A 14,267-nucleotide genomic window follows, 5' to 3' on the forward strand; every position below is an offset into this window, starting at 1 on the left:
GTGTAGCAGAGTCTCTGTGGATTTAGCTCAAATAGGAAAAAGATGAATTAATATCCCTTGGTAAATGTATTATTCTACATATATTAAATGCGGTTATTATGACAATTGAATGGAACAATGACTTGAAATTGTTTTTAGTAGCCATATTATAATAGGTCAACATTAATTCCAAACAGTTTCATACAACACATACTTGTGATAACCAAAAAATAAATAAAAATGGACATATTTGCTTTAAACATTTTGTAAATATTTGTTTTACAGTCAGTCACAGAACAAACTTTGGTCTTCTTAAATTCCTAGAGGTTTGCCATCATTGTGATTGTGGCACCCATTTATAAATGATGATGACACTTATAAAAAAGCCTTTTAAATGTTTAAATATGTTAACTAAGCAGCATATCATCAAAGCTTGTTTGGATCACCCTTTCGCTGAGCAGAATCAGAGTCTCCACAAGCACTCAAATGCTTCCCAGTAGCTCTCTTTAGTACAACGAGAGCCTGTGCGGAGACAGTGGGAGATACAGTGTGTCCTGCTCTGTGGGTTGGGGGTCTCCAACAAAGCCTCTGACAGAGGTAAGGTCAGAGCCTATTGATTTTAACACTGCTCAATAAAGGAGCAGGCAGCTCGGAGCAGAAGATAACACTCTGGAGTCAGAGTGAAGAAACATAGCCTCAGCTTGGTTAAACCTTCTGCAACATCCATTTCATGTAGGTGTGCTATAATGAAAAAGCAATACAGGGTATCTCTATATGATTGGCTTTCCACCTGGATGCTTTCATCCATTTTATCACTCAGATCAGCAATCAGCTTAGAGGAAAAAAAAGGAGAAATGTGGATGCTTCCCCTGCGGCAGATCGGTGCACTGCACAGCGAGGCCTTTGTGTCTGCAGTAGGTATGGAAAACATAAAAGTGGGGCAGGGAGTCTTTAATGTGCAGAAGCGCATTATGTATCCTTTTAATCACAGCCTCCTACCGAGCAGCCGTTTATGATGAAATGACAGAGAGCCGGCACAAAGCTAATTCCACCACTGTCACATTTGATCACCCCCCTTACCTTGCAAATGAGCAGCAGTAATGACACTCACCTCATGGCTCCTGTTCAAACACATTTATAGGGAGGATGGTTATTAGAACCCAGTCTGAGGTAATGTGGTAGAAAGGGAGCACACATGTTCTAGACATGGGTTTTAAACAGGCTGTCATCCTCTCTGTTAGATCATAAGTTCCAAAGTGAAACCATCTTTAACAAAATACAGGACATGAAGGTACACAGGTAGCACCTTAGCAAAGCACTCAGGCTCAGTTTTCCATTTGTCATATTATACCTTTTATTTTTTTGGACTTTTATGACAGACCAAAACAAAGAAGCGCATAGTTGTGGATCTACGGAAAAAAATGGCTTCAGTCATTTTTAACAAATAAAAATCAGACATTTTTTATTCAGCATCTCTGAGTCAATATTTTGTTGAACTACCTTTTAGATTGGATGCAGCATCTTTAAACATCGATTATTAAGACTTCCTACTGATTGTCAATTAGATCTAGATTAGGATTGGGGCTCAGCCATGCAAGCAAATGATTTTTATCATTTTTATCAGCTTTTTATTCAGCGTCATTCTTCTACTAAGGAAGGTAAACCTCCACCTGTCTTTTTGTCTGTGAATCGAACCTGGAACTGTTTCCTGACACATTTCTGGATTCCCCTACACTACGTTTTCGTATCTCTGATCTCTTGGCCCGGACTCCTGAGCACGTCCTCAACAATTTCTTTGGGTTCGCCCTCTGAATTATCCTGCCTTCCTTCTTCTGCTCGGTTCTGATCTACTGTCTGTCTTCCAACCTCCAAGACATCAGCGTCTGGGACTCTCTGTGCGGCGCCTGTTGCGTCTTGTTGGAAGCCGACTGACTGGAACCAACCTCATCCTTTGGGCTTGGACTAAACTTTAAGACCAGGTTAGTGACTCTCACATTTATTATCATCCTCTGTTATACAGATATGGTCACTAACCTGCTGTCTCCTCCTGCAGAGGTTCCTGCCTTAGATGCATAACCTGTTGGCTGCAGTTCCGTTTCTAATAAACTTTTGAGAAGACAAACTGTCTATTCGCCTCGAATACTGGTTCCTATTCTTCTTAGGCTCCGTCCACACGAAGTCAAACCCTGGCCTAAACGCACAAATCTTTCACCAAATCAGCCTCTCATCCATATGAAGCCGGCATTTCGGGGGTCTGTAAACAATCTTTTTTTTATTAAGCCTTCAGAGTGGGAAGATTTTGAAACGCCATTTTCGCGTTTCCATCTTTAAGCTCTAACCGCATTTTTCTTACACGCATGCGTCATAGCGTCGCCTCTAAACACGCACAGTATCACAACAACAGTGGCGCCGTACTGTGTTGAATGGTTGCTGCTCATGCTACTCACCCTGCTGTCGGGCTTACAACAGAATCTTCTTCTTCTGGAATATCTCCAGAAAGAACAGAGCAATATAGACGACATAGTTCATCACCTCAATTTGACTGAACCACGAAAATGGACCCGCAGGGCAATTTTCCGGTTTGGTTGTTGTATAAATATTACTACGCATGCCCAATATTTCGTTGCCTGTTTTCGCCTATTTTTGCTTTGGCACCACAGCGCCACTTACAGGCCTGGCATACATTTTGCAGCGTTATCATGCATTCGTGTGGTCGATCACATTTATTTTACGTCTCCGTCTTTACGACAAACGTTCTGGAAAATATTAGCGTTTCGTGTTCGTTTTGACTTCGTGTGGACGGGGCCTTAGTCTTGACATCTCTGTGTCAGAACCTGAAGACTAACAGGTTTTCCTGCAGATTTGCCCAAAATTTCCGCTATTTTTCCTGTAAACTTTACCCAACCTCACTGTTCGTACTTAAGGAAAGCATCCACGCCTCGTACTGCTGTCATCACTGTGTATTACAATGAAACCTTTGAGCCAATTTTTGGTTTGATCTTGTCAAAATATGACATTATCTAATGCCTCCAATGGTCACAATTGGTAATAATGGAAAATTGTCTGTACTAAATATTTAGGTCTCTGGATGACAAGAACACAGGTGAAATATGTCTTAGTATGCTCCAGTTGTATTAACAGTAGGAGTGGAGCACTGTTTTTTTTTTACCCTGGTTATTGCATCTTGTAAATATTTTTCAGTGTCTGATTAAAATAAAAAAAAAACGTTAATTTATTTTAAGGCTTTTTGCACATCTCTATCAGTGGTGAAAATAATTTCTGGAGCAGGCAAAACATAGCAACCTTTTTCTCTTATTCAGGTCTGATATGTTCCGTTGTTTTTACAGTCTAATTTCAGGAAACTGTTTCCATGACATGATCGGTCACAACCCTCTACTAAGATGGTCTACACCAGTTATTAAAAGTCATGAGAAAATATGTGGTCTCCAGCTCAAACAGAGAGCATCAATTATTCTAGCTATGAACTGAAATGTTCTTGAATGGTATGAATTTAACTTTTCTGTCTTCTACTTATGCTTAGCATCACTAACAACATCATGAATTATATATGTGTCCAGCAAAAGAACATATTATGGGATCTGAATTGCAATCTGGGCTAAATCTTCCTTTTTATTCATTCCAGAGCTGTTTAATGACTCAGGAGGAGATTACTCTCACTTTTGCCATTAATCGGAGCTACTCGGCTGCTGATTGAGGAGAATATTATGAAGAAGAATACAAATGACTGAAGGAATGTGTAAGTGTGCAGACAGAAGTGCTATATGCTATAAATAGTTTTTTTTATCCTTACTTTAATCAAAACTTAATGCATTTTTTTAATATCATAGATCACATTAAACCACTCTATTTCAAATAAGACCATTTAGAATTTTATTGCAATTAGAAAACCATGTAATGCTGGCTCTTTGAAAGCAACTTAATGGAATGCCTATACCGTAGAGCACATTTGTTGATTGGAAAAAAAGAAGGAAGTGGCTTTGGTTTTAACATTCTCTATTACATAAATAATTACAAGTACAATAAATATATTGTACTTGTATATTGTAAGACTGAGAAAACTGAGGTCTTTTGGAGTGCAGGGGGTGCTCCCGAAGACCTTCTATGACTGTTGTGGCAGTGGTTTACCTGCAGATGTGAGAAAGCGGCTGGATAAGCTGATCAGAAAGGCCCTTTGGACTCAGAAGGACTACAGAAGTTGGAAAACAAAAGGTTCCTAACTAAATAAACATCTCTGTTGGATAGTGTCTCCCACCCCATGCATGAAACTGCTGCAGAGCTGGAGAGCTCCTTCAGTAACAGACTGCTGCACCCTAAATGCACCAGGGAACGTTATCACAGATCCTTCCGTCCAGCAACTGCAAGGCTCTATAACCACCACTGTTCTCAACAACCTCAAGAATTTGTTACATTCGTGCTGATTTTACACAGTTTCTACCTTAGTCAGTTAAATAACATGCTGCCGTCATTTTGCACATCTCTGATGTTGCTGCTATTTTCAAATATCCATTTCTTTAAAAATGTCCATAGCTGCATATTGGTTATTTATTCTCCAAGAGCAAAGTTTTTATATTGTTAAAACACTTTACAGAACAGTATTTCATTGTTTATCTTATAACTCTTCACTATTATGTTATTATGCTAAGGTCCATATTTGTGTGACCATTTTTCTATAATCTTCTTGCTGCTGTAAACACCAGAATTTCCCCATTGTGGGACAATAAAGTGATTTTCTATTGTATTGTGTTCTTTTCTATTCTATTATTTATACACTATTATAGAACATTATTTATTAATTTGTGCATGTAGCATTTAAATTTGGCCTAACTGTAAAATTAATCTCTCCGGTTCTTTTCCCTAAAAAGAGATCACTCAGGACAAACTTTGAATAATGCTTCATAACTTATATTTATTAAATAACCAGGAGACATGACAACAGATTTTGATTTTAATTTTAATCTTACTCAGATCAGGGAAGCTGCTTAGGGTTACAAAAGGCAGCTGCTTACCAACCGTGCTCACTTCTCCTGAAGTGGCCACGATCAACAGTTAAAGAAGCCTTTTATACAAGTCCAGTCTGCTAAATCCTCACATTTTACATCATACATGTTTACAGATGAGGAGACATCCATGGCTCCAGACTTATCAAAATATTACACTTTGTTCTTAGCTGAAGGACACCGCTCTCATTCCATTCCCAAATATTTGCCACGTACAAAATGAGGATTATAGCTGTGTATCCGGTAAGAGAAACTGTCTTAATTAGATAAACTACTAAGGAAAACATCAGTTCTGACATGCAACAGGCAGCCAACATTAAGGTGTAATAAACTCACACATCATCAATGATAATTATCCTAATAAAAGGGCAAATATTAAAGACTTGGTCCAATATAACTGTCATTATATATATTATTCTAAGAAAGATTTTTTTTTTTTAAACCTACTAAGATGTAGTAGCCTAAATGCAGGCTGGGCAAGAAGAACAATCAGCAAGTAAAGAAGCAGGCAACAGGAAAAACAGGCAAGTCGGTGGGAAGATGGATGGACAGACCAAACCAATAAAAAAAAACCTCCTAGAACCTAAAAAATAATATTTCAGACCGAGGCGGAACTTTAACTCCCGACAACCCTGCACATAGAGGAAGGGCTATGTTAGGTTTCTGTTTCTGTTATGTTTTTCTTTTGCTCCTTGATTTCTAGTGTTTAGTTTTCTTTTCACCATGTTTCTTTATTCTAGTTATTTGATTATTATTTTGTTGATGTTTTCTTAAGAGTTTCTGTCTTCCAGCTTTTCATTTGTTATCCTCTGCTGCCGTCTTGTGTCCTCTTTCTCTTGCTCTGTTTTCTGTTCTGCTCTCACCTGTGTTCAATTCCCTCATCAGCCCTCTTCCTGTCTCTGTCCCCTTTAAAAGCCCTCCCTCTTCAGTTCCTGTTTGCAGGATCCTCGTCTTACATCTCATCAAACCTCTGGTCAGTTCTCTGTTGTCCTTCCTTGTCTCTTCCTGGTTCTTAGTTTTTGGTTTTTCCTTGATGTCTCCTAGATTCTGGTTCTTAAGATATTTTTGTTGGATTTTTGACTCCTGCCTCATGAGATATTCTTGTTGGATTTTTGACTTCTGTCTCAGAGCCTGTTTACCTCCTGCCTCAGAACCTGAAAACCTATTAAATCACTTAAATTCATCTCAACCAACTCGTCTCTGCATTTGGGTCCTCTAACCAACACCACCGAAACGTGACAGGCTACATATAAATAAACTGGATCATTTTTAAAATGGCCTAGTCAAAATCATGTGGTAATGTACTTTAAATTACAAAAAATTATTTTACTCAATTCAAAAATACTTTATTGATCCCAAAGAGAAATTAAATGTTGTTCTAAACCTGATAGGGTTTTTTTTTTTTTTTTTTTTTTTTAATGGGTTTTTGTAGATGTTATTAGCTGGAAAGGCTTTTGACAGTCTGGACTGTTCAGCAGTTTCCTCCAGTGGTCTGGATGATTGTCTGAACGCTGTACTGTGTAAGCAAATTTAAATAAGCAATCATTGATTAACTTGATACTTATGTTTGAAGCAGATACACATTTATTTCACATTGATTTACTGACATTCTCAGACAGCAATGGAAAACAGATTTGGGGGAACATTCTGATCCCTTCCTCTGAGACAATATTCACACTTGTGATAAAGTATAAGAACAATAAGACAAACATGAATTCTTTAAATTGATCAAAATCCTTTAGAAACTGCCCAACAGCAAATAATACTATATAAAAGTAGCACTTACTGAGGAAACCATTTAGCATGTGTGGAGCATGGAATCATCTTCAGCCTTCTGCAATCTCAGACCTCCATCGCAGCAGAAACAAACATGCCTTGACAGCATCATCACCACCTTATGGAGAAATAATACAATGTATAAAATAAAAGACAACAGTTTGAGATTTGAATTTACTTAGTTTGTTCCTGAAATTTAATTCCATATTAATAGAAACTATAGCCCTATATCATACATTTAATCAATATGCATTTTATGTTTTAAATCTCCCATTTACTTATACAGATTTAGATTTGGAAAAAAGAAAACTTACATTAACAGATGCTTTCTCCTGGGTTTTGATGAGACAAAGTCTTCAATAATGTCTTCAAAATCCAGAGAGGTTGTGAATCCATTCTCAATGGCTAACAGGGAAAATGCATTCATTTTCTTTTCTGTTACTGTTGCTCTTCGCTGTTTTAACTCGTTCTAGGGCCTCTTGCTCAAAGCAGTAGGATGGTTGCCAGACAAATTTTCTGTAAGAGCCACCCGTTGCCTCTTCTTTGGTTCCTCTTCAGGTTTATTTTTTTCTTTTCGCATTTTGCCACAAAGTATTTTCAACATCAAACCTGCTTCTGTCTACTAGCTAACTGTCTCTCTCAGTTTTGACTCCTGACCCCGTCCTGACCTCCCTCCAGACTGAACTGCCTGGCGTTAACGTAACGTAAATTATGTACCATAAGTTACAATACCTAAAAAAATTTTTTAGATATAATTGTTTTTTTTTAGTGAATTAATAAATATTGATATAATAACAGACTGAAACAAATTGTAGATAGCACACACACATATGTTTGCATTTTTTATTTGTTATTTTTCGGTCCTCTCTCTGGGTAACCTGGTCCTTGGCACATGCTTAGTTTCCGTTTGCATCAATTCGGGTCTGCCTGTATTTAGTTTCTTGTCCATCCTTGATTATCTCCAATGATTTCAGAGTCATCTGAGTATTTCTGCAGATGTCAGGACTCTTGTCTTGTACTGGAAATCAGAGGTGTGCAGAGTAAAAAGGAATGGAGAGAATACTGTCCCCTGTGGTGCTCCTGTGCTGCTGACTGCTAGATGAGACCCTTGACCCTCCAGTTTAGCAAACGGTGTTCTGTTTATCAGGTAGTCTTTGATCCAGACGACTGTTGTTACCTCCACTGAATTGTGTTAAATGCATTAGAGAAATCAAAGAACATGATCATCACAGTGCTATCTGGCTTGTCTAAATGACAGTGGGTTTGTTGAAGCAGGTGTATGGTGGCATCTTCAACTCCAGTAATAATAAGCAATAATAAGCAAGCTGCAGGGGTCCTGATAGCTGCCTGCTCCAGAACCTTCATGACGAGGAAGTTAAGGCAACAGGTTTAGTCTATAGTCATAGTAAAACAATATTTTGTTGTTTTTTGTTATTGTTTTTTGCTACTGTAAATTCGTTCTCGTGATTTTATGAGCAAGTAAGAACTGTTCTAATGCTTGGAACAATATTAGTACAATATTGTGAGTGAATCTACAACTGGAATGCAAAATGCTACATTGCATTAAATACTAACATGTTTATTTTGAAAAAAGCAAACAGATTCCTCTGAAACCACTTTGAATGTTTAATGATGCCGAAGTTCAGCTTCCTCAGAGGAGAGAATTTCTCCCTGGGTTTCCTCAGGCTTGAAAGCATTCATCTCTTTTCCAGCAAATCCTACATTTCTCTTGCTTCAAACAAACTTATCTTGGGCTGGAGGGTGAGTAATGTTTTATATCTTTGAGGTCAGACAAACGGCCCATCAGTGTTTAGTATTTAGTGCTATAGTTAAAACTGAAACCTCAGAGGCTGCTGCCACTAAGTCCTCCTGCATGTGTTTTGTAATGATTTACCTAGATTTTGATTACATACCTCATCAAGAGTTCACAACTGAAATCTGTTATATAATTTGCATAAGATACAATGTGTTTCCGTATTTGTTTTTATAATTTTGAGGTGGAATTGTAACTTGATATTTTTAAACATATATGAACGACCTTGCTCTAAAACCCACGGTCAAACACATGCACACGATTCCCTTGTAACCATGCTTACATGTGTACACACACCTCCTGGCCCCAAGAGCACAGCCATCACACAGAGCATTCCATCATACTGTCACTCTCATCTTCTGCCCTTTCCCATTACCGCTCTCCTCTGATTTCTCCTCTCTCCTTTAGCTCTCCTTCAGTCTAAACCTTTTTCTCATTTCTTCCCCTTATGCCCCTGCTGCTCTGTGTAGCATACAGCTAAACGGAAAATATGCAGAATGTTTGCTGAGGCCGCTTGTGGAGGCAGCAGAGGTGACATGTTTCATGTCCTTTCAACCTTAGACAGGATGTTAACCGGCCACAGAGATGCATCGTAGAACCACACACAACGAAGATGGAGAAACAGCCCACAATTATGAGATATTAGGTTTCTCCCATATCTGAGCCTGTAACAAAAATGGAGTCATGGAAAAACACCAACGCTGCAATTTGGCTTGTATAGAGTATAACCATGGGAGCTGGGTCTTGTTTTGGCAGATGTAATTTGCTGCAGATTCTGCACGATTTTTATTTCAATTTTTTTTTTCCCCTTCCTTCCGCTGCTTCCTGAGCGGGATAAATGACAACACCATGTCAGGCTGGTGATGCAAAGAGGATAATTAGGATTCACGAAACACAGTTTGTCCTCAAAAGCAAATCACTTCCCTGGTGCTCAGGGGCTATGGAGGCACAGATCATTTTATATATCAGCACCTAGCAACTGGCAGATGGAGTGAACTTGGAGCAGGCTGCCAAAGCTGATAGGACACTGCAGGACTGCAAAATGAGCTGTGATGATTCCCCTGCTGAGGCCAACAAGGGAGACATACCTCATTAAGATGCAGCACATCCAATGCCTGGCCACGCTTTGCAGCGGCAAGAGGGAAAATATATATATATATATGTGTGTGTGTGTGTGAAACAAATTAAGGAAAATAACCAGAAAAACATTTATTGTTGCTTGGAATTCTGTTCATTTAGGTCAGATAGCACTCTACATGTAGAGAGAGGGGTCATTAAAATGACACCTGTAGTGAGGGTATAAACATTTGCTCTTCATAAACATTCATCATAAACCAGTCTGAAAACACACAAGGACAGGAAAATGTCCTCATTGCACATCCTGTCCTTACCTGGAGATAAGCTGAGGTAGCTGCCGCTTCATTTTTAGGGATCCCTGTTTTTTTTTTTTTTTTTTTTTTTACATCTCTGATACTGCATATACGGTAAAAAGATGTTACATAACAGCTGTTTTGGAGCTAATAATTGGTTATCTCTCTCTCTATTCTGAACAATTTCTCTCTCATCTGCTCTTTTCAAACTTTTTCTCTGGTTCACCAAAAAAAACAACTTCTGCATTAAGTCATATGTCCTGGAATAAGGTGAATCTGACATTATTCTCCATCTTCTTCAATATTTTATTCGCACTGAAACAAAGGAAGACAGACAGAAGACGAGAAATCAAATTAAGAAAAAAAAAAGAGGGATGCCTTGGCTGCAATAAGGAGCAGAGACAAAGACAGAGAGGCAGGGACTCCTGGGACAGACCGACGGGGCTGTGGAGGGACGAGCTTAATTTCCCTACACCATCTGTTACCAGTCCCCGAGTTGAAAGCTCCACTTATGTCAAACCTCCACAGCCTCACAGCCAGATAAGCGCCACTGAGCTCCATGAGAAGCTGCAACCTTTTCAGCTGTTTGTTCCTGGTAGTGGTTTCCTATCCACACCAGTTAACCCTGCAGTTCTTATGCCATGTGCTACAAAGAAAACTGTGTGCTCTTTAACTGAAACCTGCCACAGTGACGGGTACCTTCAAAGCTGGTATGGATTTTACATGTCTCTTCATTGCATTAAAGAGACGTTGTTAATACATTACACATACAGTGGCTGGCTGAATTACTAAGGTTCAAACTTTACAGCTGCAACCTTTGGTTTTAGTTATTCAAACAAAAATCTTAAAATGCATGTCAGATCAAATAAGTCTGCCATGCATTCGTATCAACAAAAGTATAGGGCAATATCACCTTAGAAGTCACCTAATTATTATGTAGTGACATCAGTCCTGTGGTAACTTTGAAAGGGCTGAGGAGTTGCATAGCCCAGGTGGTAAAATCTGCCACTATTACTCACACTTATTAGTTGTGCGTCCCGTCGGTCTGTTTTTAAAAGCAAGTCATGGATGAAATGATTTCATAAGAAGCCTTCCCACAAACCATATAGGAGGACATACTGCAAAAACGATCTAGAAATGAATAAAAATGTCTTATATCAAGTGTATTTACCCTTAATTTGAGCAGATAAATAGGAAGATTTTTACTCTTAAAATCAAATAATTAAATAATATGCACTTGAAATGAGACAATGCAATTGTTTTTTTCTTATTTTAAAAGTACATTGTCTTGTTCCACTGGCAAAGTATCTCCCTTTTCCCTTCAATTAAAGAAAGATGCATTTATTTTAACCCTTTATAGGGCAAGTTACAGATTTGGATCCCTTGCATACCCCTTAAAAATGGAGTCCCCCCCCCTCGTCCCTCAGTGAGGTCTAGAAGCACAAGATCTATATCCAGACATTCGGCAAAAATACAGCTACATGGCTGTACATCTTATTTTGGCATTTGACCAATTAGATGAGCCATTGGATGATATATTACCTACTGAAATTTAAGTTGGGGAAAAAAAAGTGAAGTAAAAAATAAAAAAAAGTTAATTGAAAAGTTATAAAGTAAAGTTCAAAAGTTAATAAGCCTAGTAAACAATTATATTTAGGTTTTTAAACAAAAAGATCTAAGTGCTAAAGATCTAAGTTTATGCTGTAACAAAAAAAATGTGTTTCTTTCACCCTCTGGGTGTTTTTCATTAATTTCTTATAGAAGCACTGTTGTTATTTGTCTGAATATATTCAGGCAACTGGGTGTTTCTTGTTATTACATTGACATTCATTTTTTACCATAAAATATAAAATATTTTATGTTACAAAGGTAATAAGGTCTTGTCCTTGATTCAAATAACACTATTGGCTTGACATTTTGATTTTCAAAGGATTTCATTGAGTGCCCTATAAAGGGTTAAGAAAAAATGACTTAGATTTATATTTTTAACAGTGCACAAGAATTGCAGAAGGAGCTCTGGTCAAGTGATAGCATCCACCTGTGGAGATCTTTTCCTCAATTGAGACGGTGTGAAAAACCGATGGGGAGATGTTGGTAGCTATATAAAGGTGTGTCCTGGACAAACATATACATGGAGTCTGCAGAAGACTTTAGAGGGAGGCTTTCCAGCAGAGTAATAACTCTAAACAGGGAGTACTCCAACAGAATGGATTGAATGAAACCCTATATTCATGGGTGCGGATGGCTCATTCAAACTCTAAAGTCCAATGGATAAAATGTGGCAAAATCTGATGTATACAGTTGCTCAACTATTGCAACTTCAAGAACACCAGGGGGGAAATTCAGCATATTCACAAACGTAATAGAGACTCTCTAAAATCCTGCAGCAAAACCTCATTTGATTCTCAGCAATGTTTTATGCTAGCCTATTGCATACTAATACAGGTGGATGTATAATGATGCAAGGCAGTAGTTTAATATCAGATAGCCACAGAAACTATTCAGATGAACTGTCGGCATGTTATCTTTGATAGGAGAGTATCCACAGAGAATGTTGGGTTTCATATTTAGCTTTTCAGACAGATTAAGGAGAGTATTACTTTATTTTTCTTTAAGAAACAAAATGTTCTTCATATATACAGGTATGAGCATTGGTTACACATTTAGAATATTTAGCCTAGATGTGGCATTTGAAGATTGGCTCTGAAAACAATGCACTAACTCAGTGTCACACAGGCGGTTGTGGAGAGGGGCTACCCTGAGCACAAACTTTATTCTGACATTTGATCACACCATTTGCAGTTTTAGGATATTTTAGTTGAAATTATCTGAAAAGGTCACTTCTCTGCATTTCTTAAGTTGTTTATTCATAAACACTTTTTTAAAAAGTAAAGTCGACACACTAGCTTGGCTGTTTGATATTTACAAGCCTAAAAAAGGTGAATTATTACTCGATTCTTTGTTCCACCAACTCATGTTTTCTTGTTCCAAGTCTGAGTTGGTGGAGAAGGGAGCCCCCATGTGGTCATTTATATTATTACAGTCGCAGCCACTCTCAGGCAGCTATCTGTGTTTCAACTCTAGATCAATGATCAGAAACGGAAGTTACATCACTGTAAAATGCAGAATATGGACCTCAGTAATAGAAATAATTTAAATAGTTTGCCAGTAGTGATAAAACTGCTAAAAGTGTTTTAAACTGAGAAGCTACCTTTTTTCACACTGGTATGTTTCTTTTAATCAAATTTTGCATCTTTTCTGTGTTCTCCAGTTTTTTTCTTTTTTTTTTGGTTTTAATCATTTAGATTAAATAACTGGGTCATTTATTGCTCAAGGTAACAGTGGTAAACTCTGTTTATGTTGTTTGAATTACTGACATGATTTGTGCTCAGGCTGCATGAAGCAACATAGTGGCTGCACTGGTATAAATGCATGACAGAAAATAACCCAATGCTTATTTTAGTGTAAATTGTGATGTTCAATCACCATAAAAAAAGGTTTTCCCATTTTCTATTTCTTACACTCTTTACCGCCCTGGGATCATGTCTATGATAATCTGCTGCAGTCAATAGTCTGGATATTTTTTAACTTCTACATAAGGAGGGAAACTGATGTTAGGGAGTCAATTGTACATATTTACATACACCAAACATAATATTCTGCAATTCCATCCTCTATTGTGGGAATGACAGGAGCATAAACCATGATTTGTGAAAGCCTTTAAAGGGGTGTTTAGCAGCTGACTGGAGGCCAGGTATCTGAGCAAATATTCTAATTCTCACCAAATAATTGTTACTCAGGCTGCTCTTAAGTAAAATGGTAGAAAAGTACATCATCCTACTGGAACTTGATGTGAAGTATTCTTTATCCTATTAATGCATGTTACTAATTAATGTTAACAGGAAGAATGAGGCTTTTAAAGAAAAATCTACTTCATGTCGAAGTTTAAAATGATTGTCTATATTTAGGGTGCAACTATGAATTTTATACCATCCACCGGGAAAATTCAACCTGTGAAAAAAAAAAAAAAAAATCTGGATGGTTCAAATTACTTGGTTCCTGTTTGACAAAACAAATCCCATAACTTTCCAGATTTAAAAGGTCTGTTTTGTTGCTAAAACCTCATTTGATGGTATTGGCTCATCTATAAAGTTATTAGAAATTGAAGAGATGTGGCAATTTAAAAGGTTTAGTGAATGATTGGAACAAAAAGGTACCCTATGGTTGTTATACTTTTTTTTAAATACTTGTCCACACCTGGAAAATTATATTATCCAGTTCTTTATTTTTAAGACTGTTCCAAAACCCTGG

Source organism: Cyprinodon variegatus, unplaced genomic scaffold (genome assembly GCF_000732505.1).
Source record: "Cyprinodon variegatus isolate N-32 unplaced genomic scaffold, C_variegatus-1.0 Scaffold1, whole genome shotgun sequence".
In the NCBI taxonomy this organism is placed as follows: Eukaryota; Metazoa; Chordata; class Actinopteri; order Cyprinodontiformes; family Cyprinodontidae; genus Cyprinodon; species Cyprinodon variegatus.